This window comes from Hermetia illucens, chromosome 3 (genome assembly GCF_905115235.1).
Source record: "Hermetia illucens chromosome 3, iHerIll2.2.curated.20191125, whole genome shotgun sequence".
Taxonomy (NCBI): Eukaryota; Metazoa; Arthropoda; class Insecta; order Diptera; family Stratiomyidae; genus Hermetia; species Hermetia illucens.
This window is the reverse complement of record NC_051851.1, coordinates 178,265,284-178,286,157: the sequence shown is the minus strand read 5'-3', so window position 1 is coordinate 178,286,157 and position 20,874 is coordinate 178,265,284. Positions and strand designations below refer to the sequence as shown.

Below are 20,874 nucleotides of genomic sequence, written 5' to 3'. Positions count from 1 at the left end.
CTTCTCCTTCTCAGGATTCTATGTCTCGTCTCGTCCGTGCATTGCGGTTGACTTGACTGACTGTGACCTTAGCGGATGGCTTGGATTCAACACTTGTCTAAACCAAATTCCATCCGCGTATCACGACCAGAGTCATCATTACAAAGTTACAATTTGATGTCATTTTAGTACATAAACTGTGTCAAGAATGATCTTAGCACGTAGGCCATATTTAATTGCAAAACCATGCCCTCTGGTATCATTCAGCAGCCATGAAGGGGATCTCAGTGCCAAGCATCAAGGACTCAATGAGTATCCTTAAGCAATGCCTCTCCGTATGGGGATGGACGTTAAGGTGTTGATACCCTTAGATGGGTGCACCATTTTTAAAATTTTTCTTTGCGGATACAGACAGTGCCAACATAGTTAGTCGATTTCCCTAGAACTGTGAAACAATCGAGAAATATTCCCTGAAATTTCTGTTACAAAAACTTAAAACTGAACGAGTGACAGTGAATGTCTGGGGGCACTTCGTGGAAAAGTTGTTTTGCAGTGTACACGGTATCTCGTAATAGAATTATCTGAAACACAAAAATTAAAATGCATTCGTTAAAGAAGGTTTTTCTCGAGGTACGGTTTTTTGGTCGATTTTTCAATTTTTACTAGCTTTTGGAATACGAAAACTGGATTTTTGCTAAAAAGTCGGCAAATTTAAACAAATTTGAAATTAGTAAATGTTAAAAAAAAAAGCGAAAAAGCTGTTAGGGATACCTGGAGAATTACGTGAAGAATCATTGTGCAAAACTTCAAAACGATTGGTAGAGTAGAATTTGAGTTATAGTGCACTGGACTTCAAAAACAGCAAGTTTCAAAAAAGAACACTAAAAGACCCGGCCTAGAGCAACAGACGTTTGAATACTCATAATTTCATAATTTTATTCCAATTGCCGTGAAATTTTGTCACAATATTCTTAAGCTGCGCATTTATTCATTTAGAATAAATAAAAAACGCAAAGAAAAAACTTTAAATACTCTATGTCCCCTTAAGCATCCGCGACTTAAGATTTTCAAAGCTACTCCGACGGCTGAGCTGTATATTGGAAAGTCTATTTCTTGAATCGGTAATTTTTCCAGCTCTGGGCTAGTGAGCCATAACTAGGAAAACTTGAAATGCAAAACTTTCATTACCAATGAGTACACGAGGAACAGAAATGTCTGTACCAGGTAACGGCTATGGAGGCAGAATACATTAACCATCGACATCTTTACGCCAGGCAGCTGAATTCTCAAAAATAGCACTACCAATAGGACGTCCTTAGCTTCCTACATCAATTATTATAAACTTGTGGTATAGGTCAGTAACTAGAAGCAGAACGAAAAAAAAAGTTTCATAACAGTTCTATGCCTTCCATTTATGCTCCCAACACAGTTCGGAAAACCCTACAGCGTTGAAAAATCTTTATCAGCTTTCTCCCACATCCATATCTTGGGAAGCGGCAATCATACTAGTAGCTGCAAACAATTTGCTGACGGACTTCCTTCACAATTTTGGAAATAGTAGACAGTCTCATAGGAATGGAAGAAGCAATGGATTAATGGTGGTTGCCTGTAACCAAATATTTGCAAAAAATCATGATTACTTTTGATAGCTGGACAAGAAAATATATATACATATATAAATTTTAACAAGATCACCTATTATACGACGATCTTTCGTAGATTATCGACTCATTTGTGTCATTTCAGTTGTAGAGTCTTTCTTTCCAAGTGAGGCAGCAAAACAAAAAGGAAGAATTTACGAAGCTGCTACCTTCCCAAAGCACCAACGTATCATCATCTTCTGTAATTGAAACTGAATTTCCACCAGTTAAAATAATAGTTGAAAATTCCCATGAAAACCAGTTGGGGCCCGCCTTACCAGAAATGCTACCGCCGTATCAAAGAAAAAACGAAATTGGGGTATAATGTCGTCAAAGTCGATAAAGCCGTTCGCTTTTTACAGCAAAGCGAGATGGAGATCGTCATCAGCATCAACGGCGCAACAACCGCTATTCGGTCTAGGCCTGTGTTAATAAGGAACGCCAGACATTTCTTTTACTTAAGGACTCCCTTCTCTTCCTTAGCTCTGCAAAACTCCAAATATAATAGCCTAAGGATCTCAAGGAATGGTGGGAACTTCAGAGGCCGGGGTTCATTAAACATTTGAGGCAGGAGTAACAATGATCGAGAATGAGATCCATCGTGGATCTTCCTTTTCGGTCGCGATACTTGGCTTCGGGAATTTACGGCTCCACGCGCGCGGTCAAGCCGTTTTTTCTAAAGTTTTGTGTAAAATAAAACCAAACCAAAAAATCTGAAAAAAAAACACCTAGGCTCCGAAATACCTTCCATATCCATATCAAACAAAGTTAATAATAGTCTATTACTATAATTTTTAGTAATTGGCTGCAAAACCCCCCTTAAGTTCATCCTCGCACCACCTATAATATAGAGCCTGACCTTTGGCGAAGTTGTCGTTTCTTTACAAATTCAAGACTGTGAACATCAATATCAAAATATATGCATATATTACATGCTACGTAATATACCCTCCAAAGTCCACCCACATTCGCTAGCCTGGCAAGCGCAGAGGTGTGCAAGCAGGTTTAGGTTCTTGGGATAGCTCTTCTCTCTTGATAATTTCTGGCCACTATGAATAGTCTTTTTAAAATTTCAGTTCCATTTTGTAATTATAAATGGCGCTCAACGTGGGGCCCAAAATTTCCTAAGTTCTAATTACTTGAATCAGCGGAAGATAGTCTATTTCGGCTCAAAGTTCGTTTTGTTATGTCGGATAGAGAAGCAAGTGTTTTCTGTCATATTTTTGGTAGTAGAGAGAGCTGGTCGTTTGTTGTATTTGTCTTTCAGACGCAACGTCTTGTAGGTGATTGCCTTCCAGAAGTCTCTGGATCTACGGGCCTTTGCGGCTATATGCCGAAAGGAATTGCCGTCCGAGCTGCTGAGGAGCGTCTTTCCTTACCTTTATTTTTTCTTCGTAAGAAAGAAGTGACGGGTGAGATGAATCTTTGATGAAATACAAAAGCAGTCGGATAAATATTCTCTGATTTCAAACGAGGAAAGTTGAATTCTCGCCATTGCTTTAACTATAGTTTGATTGACTATTAATCTGCGACGGATGGAAGTCTTCTGCACACAAGTAGCAATAATTTGATATGGTTGGAATGGGATTTTGGCCATCCATGAGTTTAGAGACACCCTCCAAGGAAGGGTGGGAAACTCAGAGGTCACGTTTGTATTATATATTTCGTTAGGTGCGTGTAAATCCCCATGTTTGAGTATTTTCCAGGATCCAATGCGGGCCCACATACCAGCAAGAATACGTGAATTTTTGTAAAAATGACACGTGAGGGATCCATTCCATTTTATCATTACATAGGATAGAATGAGGTTAGCAAAATTTTATCACAGTAAAACAAAGATTCACATTTTGTAGGATAATCAGTATATTATGAATGTTTAAATTGAAGAAAAATTAGATTTTAGTAATTTCTTCTCTTTTAATTAAAATGTCTTTGGCAGCTAAAAGGTTAAGAAATCGAGAAAATTTACTTTACATTTGTTGCTCAGAATTACATGAGGAATGATCTAAAATACCATTTGTCCAGTTATTTTGAAACATCTTATACACAAAGAAAAAAGTTTACATTCCTCTTCGCTCGTACAGAGATCCCTTGCTTCGTTAGGCTCCACACAAAATTATGTCATTCACTGTATGCTTGGGATTTAACAGTTTCCATTTCTCCATTAAATATCGTGTATTGACACATCCGTACATCTGTTTTTGTGAAAATTACGTGTGACAGACGGTAAACCGAATTTAATAAGGTTTTGTTTTACACAAGAAAAGGCCCCCTTCCAACCTCCCTCATAGCAAATATATATTTTATCATAAGAAGTTGTGATTTTTTATCAAAACAATTTTCAAGATGAAGTTTCACTTTTCTTGAAATGAACATAACGGGGTTACTGGAATTTGTTTCAAAATAAATATATCCCCAAGTCAAAAACCTGAACTAGGAATATAGAAATAACAGCTTCGAAGTCCCATATGGTCTAGTGGCTAGGATATCTGGCTTTCACCCAGAAGGCCCGGGTTCGATTCCCGGTATGGGAAATACCTTTTTTATTTTTGTCGTTGTGAATGTATTATAGTATCAACTTTATTTTACTACTTACCTATGCATGTCAGATGGCGAAGAAATTTAATGGTAATTATTTTTAGAAAAGGTTCGAATGAATATTTTCTTTTCTCTAGATTTTTGCAGACTATTAAGTTTCGTATTTGAATCAAGTTTTGTAACAAACTTGCTAAGTTTTTTTTGCCTAGTTTGACAGAGGAAAGGCTTTTGAGCTTCCGGTGAAAAACATAACAATATCATATCTTTTCGGCCACTTCAAGCATTTAACGAAGATATTGGCTGTGAATAACACCATGTGAAATGGGCTGTAATTTCGTGAAACTGTAGCAGACCGAGCAACTTGCATACCGGGCGCACGCAAGTGCGAATCGCTGTGGCCATGACATCGAAAAACTATTTTTGACAGCGAAAATTGGTTTTCTGTCCAAGTGCAGAAAAAGAAGTTGAACAAATAGGATATATATTCCTGTTGTTCTTAGAATTAATCCATTCCTTGTTCGTAATTTGATAAAGTTTGTATACTTTGTATTATCCTGTAAAGTACATGAATATCCTTCCGACATAGAATTTTCATATGCAAATTGTCACAATTATGTGTAAGCACACGCACTCGTTCATTTTCATTCATTCGATGATATCTGAAGACTTTTACTGTCGTTTCCTTATACTTTATCTATTACCTTTCCCAAAACTTAGTGGATATCCATGGATATTCTCAAGACCATAACAATGAAGGCATCATCCTAAAAGGCGACGGCGGATGCCACTTGATGCACTTACGTAGTTCAAGGGGGAAGTCAATCGCATCATTACCGGTTTCGCATCATATTCATTACCGCAAAAGATCCATTCCTATTTGCTGGAGTAAAAATACTCTTCCTGTCCTTCTTACGAAATATTATACACACACAGAATATATTCTTGGAATCAACTCTAGAAGTCCTTACGTCATGTTATTGAAATACTGAAGACAGGATGACAGCAATATGATGCATTACCGGCTCACATTTGTTTCCTGTGAACAAAGCGATGGAAAACAATGAATGGCAACGGTAGCAGGGCCACAATTACAACAACGAATATGTCCTTGTAGGATCTAAGGCAAGGATGGTGTTAAATTGCATGTGATGGGGGCGTCAAGCACTTCGAAGAAAATGATGATGTCGTCCAATTAGCGAGCGATCATCTTAACGTCAGTTTGTCCCGTGTGTATTGTCCTTGAAAGAAATCGGCTTTTATGCACTAAATCCTTAATTTAGCTGCCTGATGGGACCGTTTAGACATATGCATCCTGTCGTTCTCCAAAGCTTTATGCATTTTTATATGCTGGCATATCATGGTTTGGAAATAGAAGAACTTCTAAAGATTGTCTCATAATTTTGTATTTTTTACATAATTGGCCAAGCAGAAACCGCTTAAAAAGTAAACCAATCCACTCTTTGGGGCTATAATACCCAATCCTCTCCCAATTACTAAAAATAACTGCCAGCGTTAAAGGATTAATTATTGCAATTTGGCTTAAAGATTTTGACTGTTATCCTCTCATCCGCGTGCTGGTCGTACCCCAACATGCACCGTCTATCAACATAGTTTTTTATCTACAGTTGCCACCTCTTTGTTTACATCCAGTTTCCTTGTCAGGACGAACAATTCGAAGTCATAATCCTCGTTACCGCTCACTACAAATAGAACGCATGTAATTCAATACCTTTTCTCGTACATTTGATTACGACCTGGTTCTGTATAATTTACTAAGCCAGGACTTGGATTAGGCACACGTCAAAGAGTGCAAGGATGCAGTTGAGCATTTGAGGCAGTGACTGAAAGGACGTAATTATTGCGCTGAAAATTACATTTTATAGAACAAATTGTTGTCTTTGCTCGATTGTGACCTTTTGATAGACATCTTGTCGCCGAAGCATTGATTTGATTCTCTGCGTATTATTGACGATAATAGCATTTAACTCGATAATTTATAAGCAGTCCTTGCTTGAAGATGAAATGGTCTATGAGTCACTTATCTTTACACTTCAATCAATGCTCAATTATCCACCCCTTTATCTGATTCAGGATCACGGTTAAAATTTGATTATTCGCTTAAGTGGAGGGCGGCCATAGGGATATACTGTAATTTCTGCAAGGGTGAAAGGGTGACGTGTAATTGTAGGAATTTTACTTTGATGCCGTGTTTGATATATCCAAGATTGTGTTGAGTGTACCGGGGGTATTATCAACCGATCAACAATTTTATATTGCAATAAAAATATTTTCACAGCTTTCAACTGGTTATTGAAAGTTTGCAATTGAATTTCGTGATAGTGCTCAGCGATACTGGTCACATATGTCTGTGCTATCTACATATAATATACCCGCAGATCTAATCAGGAAGAAACTTCTTTGCAGCTCCGTTTTAGGGCGCTTTATGTAAGCCATGTCACATAACGTTTATGTACGTCTTTCTAATGACCAACATATTTAAAAAAAAACTAGTGATACCTTTTCCCTTCGCTAGCAAATCAATGCTGGGGTGTCGGCAAAAGCCCTGATGAAGGAGATGAGTTGTTCCCGAAATATCGGTGTTATTGGAATTCAATTCTTTACTAAGGAATTATTATGAAACATCTGTTGAAGCCACATTGAACTTACTTTTTGATTTTTTCATTTAGTTCAAAATGTCGCCCTTTCAAAGGGTCGTCGAAACAATGAAAGTCCCACGGGACGAGGTCCAGTTGGAAGAGAGATATAGAAGGATTTCCCACCACAAATTTTGAAGTATTTCTTAAGTAAACTGGGATGAATACATCAACTCGTTTGTCAGCACCTTATTGTAATACTAGATTCTGCAAATCTCAGAATAAGGGAAGCATGAATTTAGATGCAGACAATTGGGACTTGTGAAATAATAAAAACTTGTTGTTTCTTTTTCGTTGGTGTGAATATTTATTCCTGTAGATACCGATATTTCGGGAACCACTTGTTCCCTTCATCAATGCTAACAAGTTAGATAATGGGGGGAATAAGTGGTTCCCGAAATATCGGTATTTGCAAGAATAGATATTCACACCAATGAAAAAGAAACAACAAGTTTTTATTATTTCAGATAATTAATTGTTAGAAACACTGCATAATTTCACTCAGAATTGGGACTTGAATTTCTGCATGCTTTTACTCAAGGCTCTGCTGCTTAGTCTACGGCTCAAAATGGTGAGTTTAAGCATTAATTCAGTATTTGAGGGAGAAAGTTCTAGCTTCAATCGATCGTCCACTTCATTGCTGTTCCCAGGCACTTACACTGTCGTTTTAAAATTATTCTACATATTTTCCGCCTCTCCAGCCAGCGGTTCAAACAGTTGTTTCCGCACGCTTTCTCCATTTTTTCTTGTATTTCACTAATTTTGATACCTTCTGCAACTGAAAATTGAATTGCTGAAGGTTGTTTTTCCGCGATGCAATGTGAAAGAGGACTCGCTATAGTTAACTGAATACTTTTGTGGTTATGCTTACCAAATACCAAATACTTACTTGTACCCTGGATGGAGTCTATAAATACCCCCTTTTAAATATCATTTCCAATATGCTCAATTTACGACCGCGTCCTCGAGTTGGTATAATTTAGCGACATCCCTGTCAATACTGTTTCCTCAAGACGCTCATGGCCTTCCTTTCGGACGGTTAGGCTCACCTTTTGAATACTTTCTTAGATATCTTCTTTTACGGCATCATCATCACCACAAAATGTCTTAATGTAGGGTCTTATAAACATCGGATCTGCTTTTTTAATGTAGCTTTTCTTGAGCGCATTAAAGGACGAACTAAATAGTCTGTTCCGGTCAAGGGTAGGTACCAGTGGCACTCCGAGGAGCCCAATCAGCGGTGTAGTGTGCCGTCTTTGTGTCATAAACTCCTAAAACCATAATTGCTGCAATAAGAACAAGTGGGCAGAATCTATCCGGTTTAGATTTTTGGAGACAGGCCGTAATATTCACGGCGCAAAGCAGCTAGAAATCTCTCAGGGCCCCTCAAAAAAACGTTTCCCTAGTGTCCGTAGCCTGGCTCTAGGTATACCTGGGAAATCGTAAAGGAAGCGCCTGGGGATTTCTCAATTTTCTTCTCTATATACCAGTGTCTATACAGACGGCGGTCTGCATCTTGTATGCATTTGCGCACGTTTGGTGTAAGAGCTGTCACGAACGAGTTTTGTTTGTTTGACTTGGCACAGGTGGTGAGCCTTTGCCATCTGAGGCGCACCTAACAATCGCTAGCCGGGGTGACAAACTATGGCCGTCGACAATACTGCACTGGCGAATCCTGGAAGACCATACGACTCGGATAACCACTCTTCCGCACTGAACCGACAGACCATCTTAATCCGTCAGTGAAGAATACTTGGTTAGAGGTGCGAAGTAGCATCTGATGAGATCGCCTCTGTCCTGCGACCGAAACTGATCAATCACAACATTTTTTGAAAAGTATTGAGTACATCCCCGAGAAATTATGGTCCGTGCACTAAACCGAAGAAGTGAGTTGCTCCTCAAATATGCCATTCACTTGATTGAGTAAACAAAAAGTGGTTGTCTTTGCTGGAACTAGCCAAGATCTCGAACAATATAATTCATACCCTTGTAGGATTTTGAATTAAACGTAAAGAGACAAAATACCATCTGTAGCTGCCTTCAATCATGCAGTGTCTAATGAAATCGCCTGTGCCCTGCGATCCGAACCGATCAACCACAAAATTTTTGGAAGAATACTGTGTCATAACCTTACAAAATGTCGCCGATGTTCCATCCTGAATTCTTCAACCAATTCAGAGTCAAACAGTCCACAACAAATTTCCTCGTGAAGTTCAGCTTGCGTGTGGTGTAGTTGGTGTGAAATGCCTAGATTTCTCGTGGTCCTTCATCCAGGATGCGACTAGGACTTCACTGTCTCACATCTGGACTCACTGCACGTTACGCTATAGCATTTAATGTGGAGTCTAGGAAGAGGAGGTGCAGGAATACATGGACAGCACCTGCCAGACGGACTGCAAAGCTGCCACACGCGTTTTTTTTTTAAAAATTATATTAAGCTTTGTTTTGCTCAGCACTACAAAATGGAACGATACGTTTGGATGAGACGTACTACAGCTGTATACATCCAGAAAAACATCCACGGCCGGAGACTCCATTTACTTCAAAGAGTCATTTGCGGAATAGAAGACTATGGAGGTCTTAATCCTATTGTCAATCTCCAATTTAGCTATGAATCCAGGATAGCACCCATATACTTTACATTGATAAAAGGAACCATGCTTTGTACACTTAACTGCAGCAGGTGGAATTAGGGTATTCTTGTCTTGGTGGTGAATAGAATCACATCCGTTTTGATTGGATTTATGCCGACTCCGCATCTTGCGTCCCACAGGCACATCTTCCATTATTTCACTCATCCCTGACACCATAATCACCAAGTCGTCGGCGTACGCCACCATTTTCAGTCCAGTCTTGTCCAATATGCCTAGAATCTCGTCCATAACTATCAACCAGGGACACTGAAGAGATAGCGCCATACTGGACGTACATCCGCTGACAGCTATTGTTTACCTTCCAGATCAGACTGGATTATCCTAATTCTTAGCATGGATATTATCCAATGCAAAAAAAATACCCCTCAAATCCAAGCTGGTTAAGGCTTCGTTGATTCCATTGGTACTAACATTGTTGAATGCCTTTATATCCAGGAAGGCAGCTGGGGTATACTGCTGGTACTACAGTGACCGTTCAGCCGTGCTAATTACCTCGTGGTGAGCGGTTTCCGTGGATTTGCGATAGGCATACTGGAACTTAATCGTCCTTAAGTGGATGTCCAGGATGCGCTCTAGTATCTTTAGCAAGAAAGAGGTGAAAATGATTGGTCGAAAGTCCTTGGCGGACTAATGGCCACATCTGCCCGCTTTCGGTATGAAAAACAAGCGTCAGCGTCTCCAAGAGTGTGTTACGCATCCCAAAGCGATCTCGACAAGCCACGGCACAACTCTTTCTTTCTGCATCTATAGCATGAATGGCATTATGCCAACTGGTCCCGGATACTTATATGTAGAGAAGAAGTTTGTAGCCAAGCCGATTTTATCTCCGGTTATTATCGACTTGATAGTCCCTTTAGGGGTGCATACCCTCCGAGTGAAGCTCTGGCTGGCAGAAAGGAGAATCATGGTACTCCTATGTCCCTTGGATATAATCTTTTCGCAGATTGACGCTTATGTTCAATTATTTCTCCATAGTTTTTCTTCATATACTAGGTAGTACACGGTCTACCCCATTTATTTTACTCCTTAGTTGCCATCTTAAGGCCTCGATATGGAATTTCCTGGTTTTTGCAAAGTAAGGAATATCATAGTTTATTCCCCTTAATAGCACCTTGCTGGGGATTTACCCTGGCCCTAGTAACCTGCGTTGTTCTTAGATAGTTGTTGAGAAATACTAACAACACGACTATGATAAAATTTTGTGAGCACCACGCCTCAAATTGAATACTGGAATTCTAGCTAGTTATGACAATCCGCAGCCTAATTTGAATGTAAGAAATGCAATCCTAGCTAATTTTACTCTGCTGAGTTGCGTTCACCAATGCAATGGTTGGTATGTCAATTCATTCAGAAGAATTACCTTAAGTCACTATTGCAACTTTGGTAGTTTCTTTTCTTAGGATAGACTCGAGTTCATCGGGTTCCACTTTCCTTTCCATTTTGCTATTTTCCAATTACACATTGCTCGTTTGGTCAATGCATACCCTTTCCTCTCTTCCAACTCGTCGATGTTCTGGTTGTGGATCAATTCATGAAAATACTCAGATATACCCATTCAGCCCGAAATCTTTGACTTGGCAGGATGAGCATCCAAGTATATAAGGTTTCATTCTACTGACTTGTTAGTAAAACTTCTGCGCCTAATGCGATTGCTCTCTGTACTTTTCGAGTTCACAGACTTGTTGGTTCTCCCAGATTTCCTTTTTTCGCCTTTGAAGTCATTTCTCCGCTCGACGGAGTTCGTGATAAATCTCTGCTGTCCAGAGTATCTCTTGTAAGACTGTTACATCAGACTTATGTTGGGACGGGGTGTCAGCTGGCTGCTCAGCAGCATTCGATCTGTACAGGGAACGCAGGTTTCATGAACAAATGCGCAAATCGTTATTCCGTTTTCGTTGCCGGCTTCGTTGTTGTGTTGTAAATCCAGTCAGAGGCTTCATCCTTCTCCGTCTGTAGGTTTTCTTTAAGAAAGAACTCCCAGCGGTCACCACGTGAAGGTAGAGATGAAAATAGAGTTGGTGGTAGAGCTGTTGGTGTTGGTTCAGCAGGCGTTTCCCAGGTTTTATGCTCCATCATAGGTATCAATTCACATTTCGCCTTGAGACCTATCCTACGCTTTGACCACCCTATACCACCAGCTATAACTCAAAGAATATTGGACTAAGTTACGATGTCAAGGTAAACAGAAGCAACATTGCTATAATCAACATGCGGGTATAATGATAATAATAAAGGACATTAACCTTTCTGGCATACGATGGCCTCTTGACTGCATGCTGGAGACATTTAGTTGTAATTGTAAAAACGGTAACCGGTGTCCTGCAAAGGAGAATTCATAATTTTTTTGGACCCCGGCATACAGGGCCGATGAATGAGGGTGAAGGTTTGTAACTGTTATCAAATAAACCAATCATTTTGTGGCAACCGTAGTTAATTTCAATTATTATTTTGCTTTCAGCTACGGGAATGAATTATCGAAAGAGCATAGTCAGGGCCGTAGGGCGAAAATCTGAACCGGGGTGAAGATTAGATAAGCCACCTCATCTTTCCTTTTTTCACTAAAATTTCCATTCCAGGCCCCCGAGAAATCCCTGGGCCTGGGGGAAACCCCCGCCTCCTTTCCACTCCCTTTCGACAAACCTAAACGTAATAAAGATTCTATCGAATAAATAAACCGTTGCGGATAAACGGGGTGAAGGAGTTTCACTGGAATGGACAGTTCTAAGTCTACTAGCTCTGGACAGCTTGCCAGTAGGAGTTAAAGCTACTTCAATTACTTTGTAATGACATTCAGCTTTGGTCAATTGGTTCATCCTAAAAAAAAAAATTTGATCCCTTGATTTTGGTTGCTGATTCGACTGAACAGTTTTGCATATAGTTTGCGCCTGTTCTTTGTATCTAAATAGCAAATTTTCAAAGACGCTTTCTGATTTCCCACACAATTATGCAGGTTTGAATTATATGCTTAACTCTTGGCTGAAATTCAAAGTACCATCACAAAGCTGTACCTACTTCATTTTGTAACATTTTAGTGTATTCATATTCATGCACCAATCACTTCCTTCATAAACATTCTCACACACTCAGTCACGTCTCCTAAGAGTCCTTCTCAGATGCCACTTTGCACACCTCACTAGCAAAATAGTTCAACTTTGGCAAGCCACTTTGGCAAAATCTCCACTTTCAATTACCCTCGTAATTATGTAGCACAAAATTTAATCCCCCTCAACGTGTATTTCACCGCAGAAAAAAGCAGCATAAATCCTGTTTGCCGACAATGCATGAGACTTTTCATCCAACATAAAGATCAAGCATGATAAAAAGGACGATTTGAAAGATAGGTCACGTGACGTCAATTACTGTTGAACTAATCAGTATAAAATCTGTTCATTGACTCGTAAACGAAGGCACGAACGGTGGGTACTCGAATCCTTTTTTAAGACACACGGTGGGAAATCAGATTAAGAGGTTTATGATGGCAGAAGAATCAAATTTGCAATTATGGGCAAATAGGATATGTAACTTCACCAGGTATCCTGAAACGTACCTTTTTCCTCTTGGCCTGATGTTGTGGAAGTGAAGAATAGGAAGTACGAAACCTAATCTTAAATGCTTTGTCTTGGCGACGGTGGCCTTCAATGAACAAATCCTCCAAATATGAACCCCGCTGTCCTGCTCTAAAATTAACTCAATTACGCCCCTCAATTAACTTTCATTTCTCAGCAGCTTTCCTTTTCAAAACATCCCCAAAATTGGTAGCAAGTGTTTCCAATTACTGTCACATATACGGTGTCCCGCCGAGAAAAAAGGGATAGATGTCCTCCCATAATTGCATCTCTAACCCAATAGGTTAATCAACATCTGATTCAAACTTCACGTTTCCTATCGAATCGCACACACGTCCTCGTAATTCAATTTTCAACTTTTTCCATTGCTGCCTACAGACTTTGCGTTTGACATATTGTCAATGGTAGCCTTGGAAAAACAGGCGAAAATGGGATCCGTTTTTCTTCACACGGAATGAAAAATTGTATTTCAATTACTAGTCATAATCAGTGAAATCAAAATATTGTTGACACGCGTCCACAGTCGAAATTAAATATTTTGCATCGCTTTGTTTAGCAAACAATTTCCGAGGTATTCCTTTGAGTAGATTAGACCGGAGGAGAGGAAAGAAACAAGATTTTAATCCAGTTCTTTGTCACCCTTTGAAATCACCTGTCTGGATTCTTCTCCCAGCTTGAAATTGATTAATAAAATTGTGATTGTCTCTTATAAAGTGGTGGGGAATGCGTACTATATATTGGAAGTGATGAAAAGTATTCTGGTCTTAGATATTGATCCAAGCGAGATTCTAAGCAGGTGCATGTTTTTATATGGATTTGGTTCCACACATGCTGAGATTTTTATTAACTTGAAAAGGAAACGGTTGTGGGGCATACCTGATTCATCCTATCTGTTTCCACATTATTTCAGAAGATGCGCCATGCGTAGAATCTTAATACGTGTCCTGAGTTGTAAACTATATGCAATTACTTTTGTAAGCTACTTGATCTCCTCAAAAAATAAGACAAGAAGGTACTACAGAAGAACGCGGATCTGAGGCTAAAAGAACTATCGGATGAGAATGTAATCCATCGTCACACATGCGGTCTGGATTACTGGACCTTCCCGGTGCAAGTTCAGGTACATCACGCACAGCACGCTATACTTAGGTGCTCTCCGACCTATACGGTCCGAATTTCCCACGTTCGAATTATTTGATAGTTAGTTCTACCAATCCTATGCTCGTGGTTGACAATAGGTGCCTAGGCACATCCCCACGCGAAAAGAAATTTAGTACGGTAGGTAGGTATCAGTCGCCGCTCCAAGGAGCCCAATTAGCGCTGTGGTGCGCCGTTTTGATGCCACAAACTCCTAAGCCCGTGACTGCTGTTATGAGAGCAAAGTGGCAAAGTCCAGCCTGCTCAGATCTTTGGAGCCAGCCAGTAGAATTCACGAAGGCTCTCCCACCCTGCAGGTAGTAATCTCTCCGAGGTTTCTAACGAACGGTTTACCTAGTGTCCGCAGCGAGACTCCAGCTAGAGCTGGGCAATCGCAAAGGAAGTGCCTGAGGGTTTCCCTCTCTTCTCCGCAGCTTCAGCATAGTCCCCTATAGGTCAGTGCCCCGTGCAAACCGCCGTTAATCTTGTATGTATTTGCATGCGTCTCGTACAGGAGCTTTCGTGGTCAGGTATTGTTATAAGCGGGCCAAATTTTCCTTGACTTGACAGCACACAGTCTTCGCCATTTGAGGCTCGCGGCTGCTAAGTAGCGTGAGTAGATTCTGCCCTTGACAGCCGCCAGCGAGACACCAACTATACCCGCTAAGGACTGCCAAAATTCATTCCCCTCTGTGTTACCATGTCCGGGAAGCCAGAGAAGGATGACTTTGACTGTGCCTCCCAGACTATTCAGCGCGTTCCTGCCCTGCCCCACCAGCCTGGAGGATGTAGTTCCGCTTTGAATACTCTAGCGAAACCTGGGGGACCATACGGCTCGGATATACTGCGTATATTCGAGAAAACTCCGCACCGACATCACAGACCATCTTTGAACCGTCGGTGGAAAATACTGTGTCATAGCGTTGTAACACGCGGCCGGTCTTCCACTCTCCCCTTTTTGAAAAGTCCACAGTAAAGTTTTTCTTTCTTTCATGTCATCTGGGAGAAGCTGTTTATAGCCCAGCCGACCTTATTCTCGGTAATTACCCCATTTGATAGTCTCGCACGGCTGAGGTGGCTGCAAAGCCTTCAAGGAAGCCTCTAACTCATAATCCTCCATGCTGGTGGAAAAGTGCGTCTGGACCAGCAACTTCAGCGGTTCATCAGAAAATTCCGCCCAGGAGCCTCTCGACGTTTTAAAAAAGGATGAGCTCCTATGTTCCTTGGACAGAATCTTATTGAACTTTGCGGAATCGCTGGTTCTTTCGATTTTCTAACAATAGTCCAACCAAAACCGCCTCTTTGCAGCCTTTATGGCCGACTTGTACCTCCTAGTCAGCTTCCTGGGGCTAGACAGATGTTCATTCTACCACGGTGGCAAAGTCTTCTTGTTGTGTTTAGCAGGGCAAGCAATTTTAGCGTATGCTTTGCATTGGGGCCGTAGCCTATCAGCAGGTTGGCCGTCTTTGTTAATATGGTCGTCAAATGTTGTAGTTCTTCGCACGGAGCTGATTGTTCGTGAGCCTTGTAAACCGAGGAAATATACACGTTCTCTGTCCCCGCCTGCTCGAGTTTGACCACGACTAGGTCGCTAGTACTCAGATCCGGGCACAGAAAAGCGTACAGACCTTTTCTCGCAAGGATACAGGCTCTAAGTCTGTTCCAGCTTACTCGAGTTCTTTCTCCAGGTTCTCCATAAATACCTCGCATAGAACCTGTAAGAAGGGGTCGCCCATTACTGCTCCAGAGGTTGTTTTAAAAAACTCATTTCTGAATGTGAAATAAAACTCACTCATAAATGTGAATGCCAGTTTTCTATACAGTTTGGCCTTCGTCCTCTATCCGGATGAGTTTTCGTGAGTATTTCATCATTTTGTATCCCCTCAACCTCGTTCAGTTTGGCGATGACTTCCCTTTTCTGGAGCTTTTAAGATACAAAAAGCCATCAGAAATCAAGGCCAAAGTAGAAAGGAAGGGAAGAACCATGGAAGAAAGAATCGCCAAAGAATTGAAGAGCAAACTTGTTTCTTACCCCCAGGAAACAAAGGAAACAAAATAGTGATTATGAACAAAAGTGGTTACGACAAAGTGGACATGCAAAAGCTGGAACACGGAAACTTCCACGAATTGAGAACAAACCTCTGTTGGACTCCATAAAATGAATTGGAAAGGCACTAAAAGAATGCTCAAAAGTAATAGGGAACCCAGCAACGCCCAGGACAACAAACCCATCTCTTCCTCGGATCAGATGTCTATCAAAGATACACAAATCAGGTAATGAGATGCGTGAAATCATAGCGGCGACAAATCCTCCAACACAGAAGAAGAACTAGGGGTATCAACGGGAAAACGAACTATAAGGAACCTGCAAGAGCTCATTGAAAAACTTCGAAACACGCAAACACTTTCGGATGAGGAAGGTGCGGTTTCATTTGACATTAAAGCCCTCTTCCCTAGTGTACCAGTAAAGGAAGCACTGGCATACTTAGAGGAGAAACTAATTAACATCGACGGATCATCGTGGAATGGAGAATGACACTACGACAATATATAAAGTCAGCTTTTACCCTTTTTATGAGTCAAAGCTACTTCATGTTCAGGAATCGATATTTCAAAACCACAGGGGGCGTCAAATTGGGTAATCCGCTTTCACCATTTATCAGCGGCATCTTTATGGAGCGAATAGAAGAACGTAGAGAATAACTTTTTTACCTAGATTCCGTGCCAGATATGTTGACGACATTTTTGCAATTGGGAAACGAAGCCAGCTTGAAACCATATTCAACAAATTGAATACGGTCCAGAAGAGTTTTATATTCACCGTGGAAGTCTAATACAACCACCAACTACCCTTCTTGAACTTACTCATAATTAACAACAAAGGAAAAATAGAATTCGACATTTACCGAAAACCAGCATCCACGCAGAGAACCATCCCAGCAACATCACAACACTCCTTCTCCCAAAAAATGGCACCGTATAACGCAATGGTCCATCGCATTCTAACCACGCCTTTATCAGAACGCCACACAATTGAAACTGCGGAAAAGAACGGGTTCAACAGGAAAACCAGAGAAGAAATAATCAGTGAAAAAATGACGAAAATTGAAAGGAATAACCTGACGACAATTTTACACAAGTGGGACCCTCTTTAAAAACGTCGAGTTCCTATCATCCATTCCCATATTAGATACCAGGTGAAAAACATCCTAAGAAAACGTGACATCGAGGTGATATCTACCGCAGACCACATCAACTGTAGACACGATTAGGAAGCGTCAAAGACCCTAAGGAAGATAGCGAGAAAAGTGGAATCCATCAGATAACCTGCACCGATTGTGAAAAATCATATATAGGGCAAATTAGAAGCTTAATAACAACGAGGTTCAACGAACATATAAGGGAAGCAAATCTAGCGAAAGCAAAAAGCAGACCAACACATGCCCTCAAATCATTGGTAGTCAGACACATCATCGAGGAGAAAGATACAATAACGGAGGATGACCTAAGGGTAATTAAAGAGGCAAGTGATTTTCGCAAATTGGACGCATTAGGGAATTTCATCGTCCATAAAATACGGGAGGAAGAAAAGCAACTTACTCTCACGTGTTTTTGGTCCACGGATCCCTCGTTTGGGGCATAGCACCCAAGAATTTACAAAAATATAGGGACAAGCCTTTTCCATCTATTGCCACTCACGGTCACGCTGCTCCCAGGGCAGAGGCGAGGCAGCGTCTGACGAGTTGCCTCTGCCCTGGACGAAACCGTTTGTCCCTATATTTTTTTAGCAATTAAGGTCTTCACGTATTTAAGGAGAAGCTGGACCATAAGAAGTTCAGACAAAAACTCACTGAGGAAGAGGACAACTGGTCCTCGAAATACCGGTCTATGAGGAATAAAAAACTCACTATTTGGCATTAAAAAATAAACCGGATGTTTTCACGTAGTTAAAGTTCAAATTACTCGCTGGGTGACGTCACATGAAGTGTCAGCCAATCACCACGGAACGGTCACATGAGGCAACTGCACTGTGGGGGTTGGGCTCTTCTTGAAAGTGCTTCTGTCGTTTTAAATATTTCACGACATTGAGCCAAGAAAATGAGAGCGCTCTTGGATTGTGTCCTCAATTTTAAAGTAGTCGTTGTCACTGTATCCATGCTCCGATGGATCCGTTGAGCGCTGCCAGATCAATTGATGGCCTTGACGAAGCTGCGAGGGTGTTATAGCCTTCACTTCCTAATCGAACATAGGTTGCGTTTCCTCGACTCCCTCAATCCGCTGATGATGTGCTACGGCCTGATGCTCTTCTGCTCCTCTGGTATTGTTGATGGGAAACCATGAAGCCGTTTAGTTATGTCGTCCTTCACCTTGACGTATTCGTGATTTGCCACATCCAAAAAATGGTTCGTAAAGTACTGATGGCTGGAAAAAATGTAGTTTATCTGCAGGAAGTCATCATTTGCTCTGGAGAATGACGCCGAAAGTTCGTCTAGTCGTGTTACTCATGCCATAAGATATTCCGCGGTCTGCCCCTCTGTGGAGTTCTTCCGGAATTTAGGCGCTGGACTTCCTAAGCGGTCATGTTTTTTTGCTGAGTTAACTCTTGCTCCTCCTGCTCGCAGCATGTTTAGTCCGAAGTGACTAAATGTAGGCTGCGTACATGTATTCGATGAATACCAATAGCAAGTTTGTTTTGGGCTCTGTTTTTATTGCGAGGTCAATGACTGAACAGACATTATTATTTCCTAATTCCAAACAGAAATGACCCTCCAAAAAACTCTGATTTCCATTAACAATGAAAGTATCTTTATGTAAAAACTAAAATTTAACCCCTCCCCATTTTTAGTACCATCAAACGACTCCAGCTAAACGCACACTTACAACTCCATCTACCAAGCCTATCATCGCATAATCAAAAATGAAATCATCCCTAAAATTACCGAAAATGAAGACCACATTGAAAAGTGAGGGTTGCTCCCGTTGACAAGGTAATTTAATAAAATCTCGAACACAATCTTTAAATCAACTGAAATATCTGACTCACATACATAAACGTTCATTCAACTATCCTTGCGTTGCCGGCCGCCCCATGCAGAATGAATAAAAGACTTTGAGTTAGCTCTGAATGAAGCGATTCGAATCTATGGGTTGCAAAATAATTGAATTTCACCTTTTATCTCTCCAGGCTTGGGTATGATTTTTATATCGCCATTTCTTCCTTAAGTCTAGCCTGAACGGATAATGGGTCTTCATTTAGGTATGCCTATGTGTGGGGTTGGTCTATGCTTGAAAATTTGGAGCAGAAATGGTGGAAATTTAAACCCTAAACCAGAAGGTTCAGTTGTTTATGGATGTCTGCATATGCGTGGAGGGTGCTCTTTCCGCAAAATCTCGAAAACGACTCCAAGTCGAGATTCCTCTTTTTCATTAGGAGATATCTCCTTTTTTTATAAACTTCATTTTGTCAACATTAATGCTTGCCAAGTACTTTAAGGAGCTTTGATTATGTGGGAGTACACCAGCATCTGGAGTACAACATCCAACCGCATGAGCCATTTCTTCTAAACTTAGCTCCACTAACTGGTCTCAATTGTATCACGTACGAATTCTGTCTCTCATGATTTGTCCCCATAATTTTGTTTCCTCCCTAAAGTAATTACAGGAGTACATCTCCGTCTATATGCACTTACCCCAGTAACTACATAGAAATTTGTATCATTTGTGTCCTATCAAATACTCGATCCCCAGCACAAGATTTTCCATGATTTGCCGGGTGGATGTAGTCTCCCCATAGAGTGCTTCCCCTAGACTGACAGGAAAAAATCTCCGCCATTTTTCAATAAATCTTCTGTAGTAAAAAATGAGCTCCAATTTCCATGGTAACTGCCCCAGCAAAGAGGTTGAATTAATGAGAAAGATTAATTTGGTATGGGTGAAGGAAATCATTACACGTTCTTGATGATGGAAGTTCTGTTCTTGTGTAGTTGTCGGAAAAACTTTCATGCTTTTTTTCGAAACTCGGAACTGATAAAATGGGTATTTGGGCATTATCCCGACGAGTTAAAAGCTTGATTGAATTTTCAATAAGACACGGTGAAAATAGATAACTCCTTGTTAGTCCTTCTCCTCCCGGTTCCATATAAGTCGATTATAATAAGGTAAGAAGCTCTATGCAGAAAGATGGACTTAAGGGTAGTGATATTTATTTAGCCATGAGTGACTTTAAGGCAAGAATTATATGTCCAGAAAGCGGTAACTTTGTAGTACGGATAAATGAAACGACAAGATTGTTTTCTGATTAGGACCACCCTATTGTTTTTATTTGCAGATATCGATAGTTCGGGAGCCTTTCTCAGTGCTCAATTTGGAGTAGATAGTTTCATGTGCACGTACTTTTTTACTCCTGGTAATTGGTAAATAGGTTGTAGATAGGTCATAAACCGGATGAGTGACAAGTCTGATAAGTTTGGTGGAAATAGTGCTGTTATTAACAGCTTTGTCTTCTTTTTCTTCAGCCTTTGTCCCGTTCACAAGCGGGGTCGGCTTGTCGTGATCGGCTTCGCCATTTGGCTCTATCGAATGCCTGATCTGGGTGCAATCTCGAGGCTTTCAAATCCCCATCCAGCGTATCAAGCCACCGTTGTTTAGGTCTACCTTTTGGTCGTTTACCATCGACTTCGATGTTCAGACCAATCTTGGCAAATGA

The 20,874-nt window shown here is 40.7% G+C and overlaps 1 non-coding gene across 1 annotated transcript; it reads left to right on the top strand.

The window, feature by feature from the left end:
• Positions 1-4,081: 4,081 nt before the first annotated feature.
• On the top strand, positions 4,082-4,153 carry Trnae-uuc. Its single transcript has one exon. It is a non-coding gene; the product is annotated as a tRNA-Glu (tRNA).
• Positions 4,154-20,874: the final 16,721 nt, after the last annotated feature.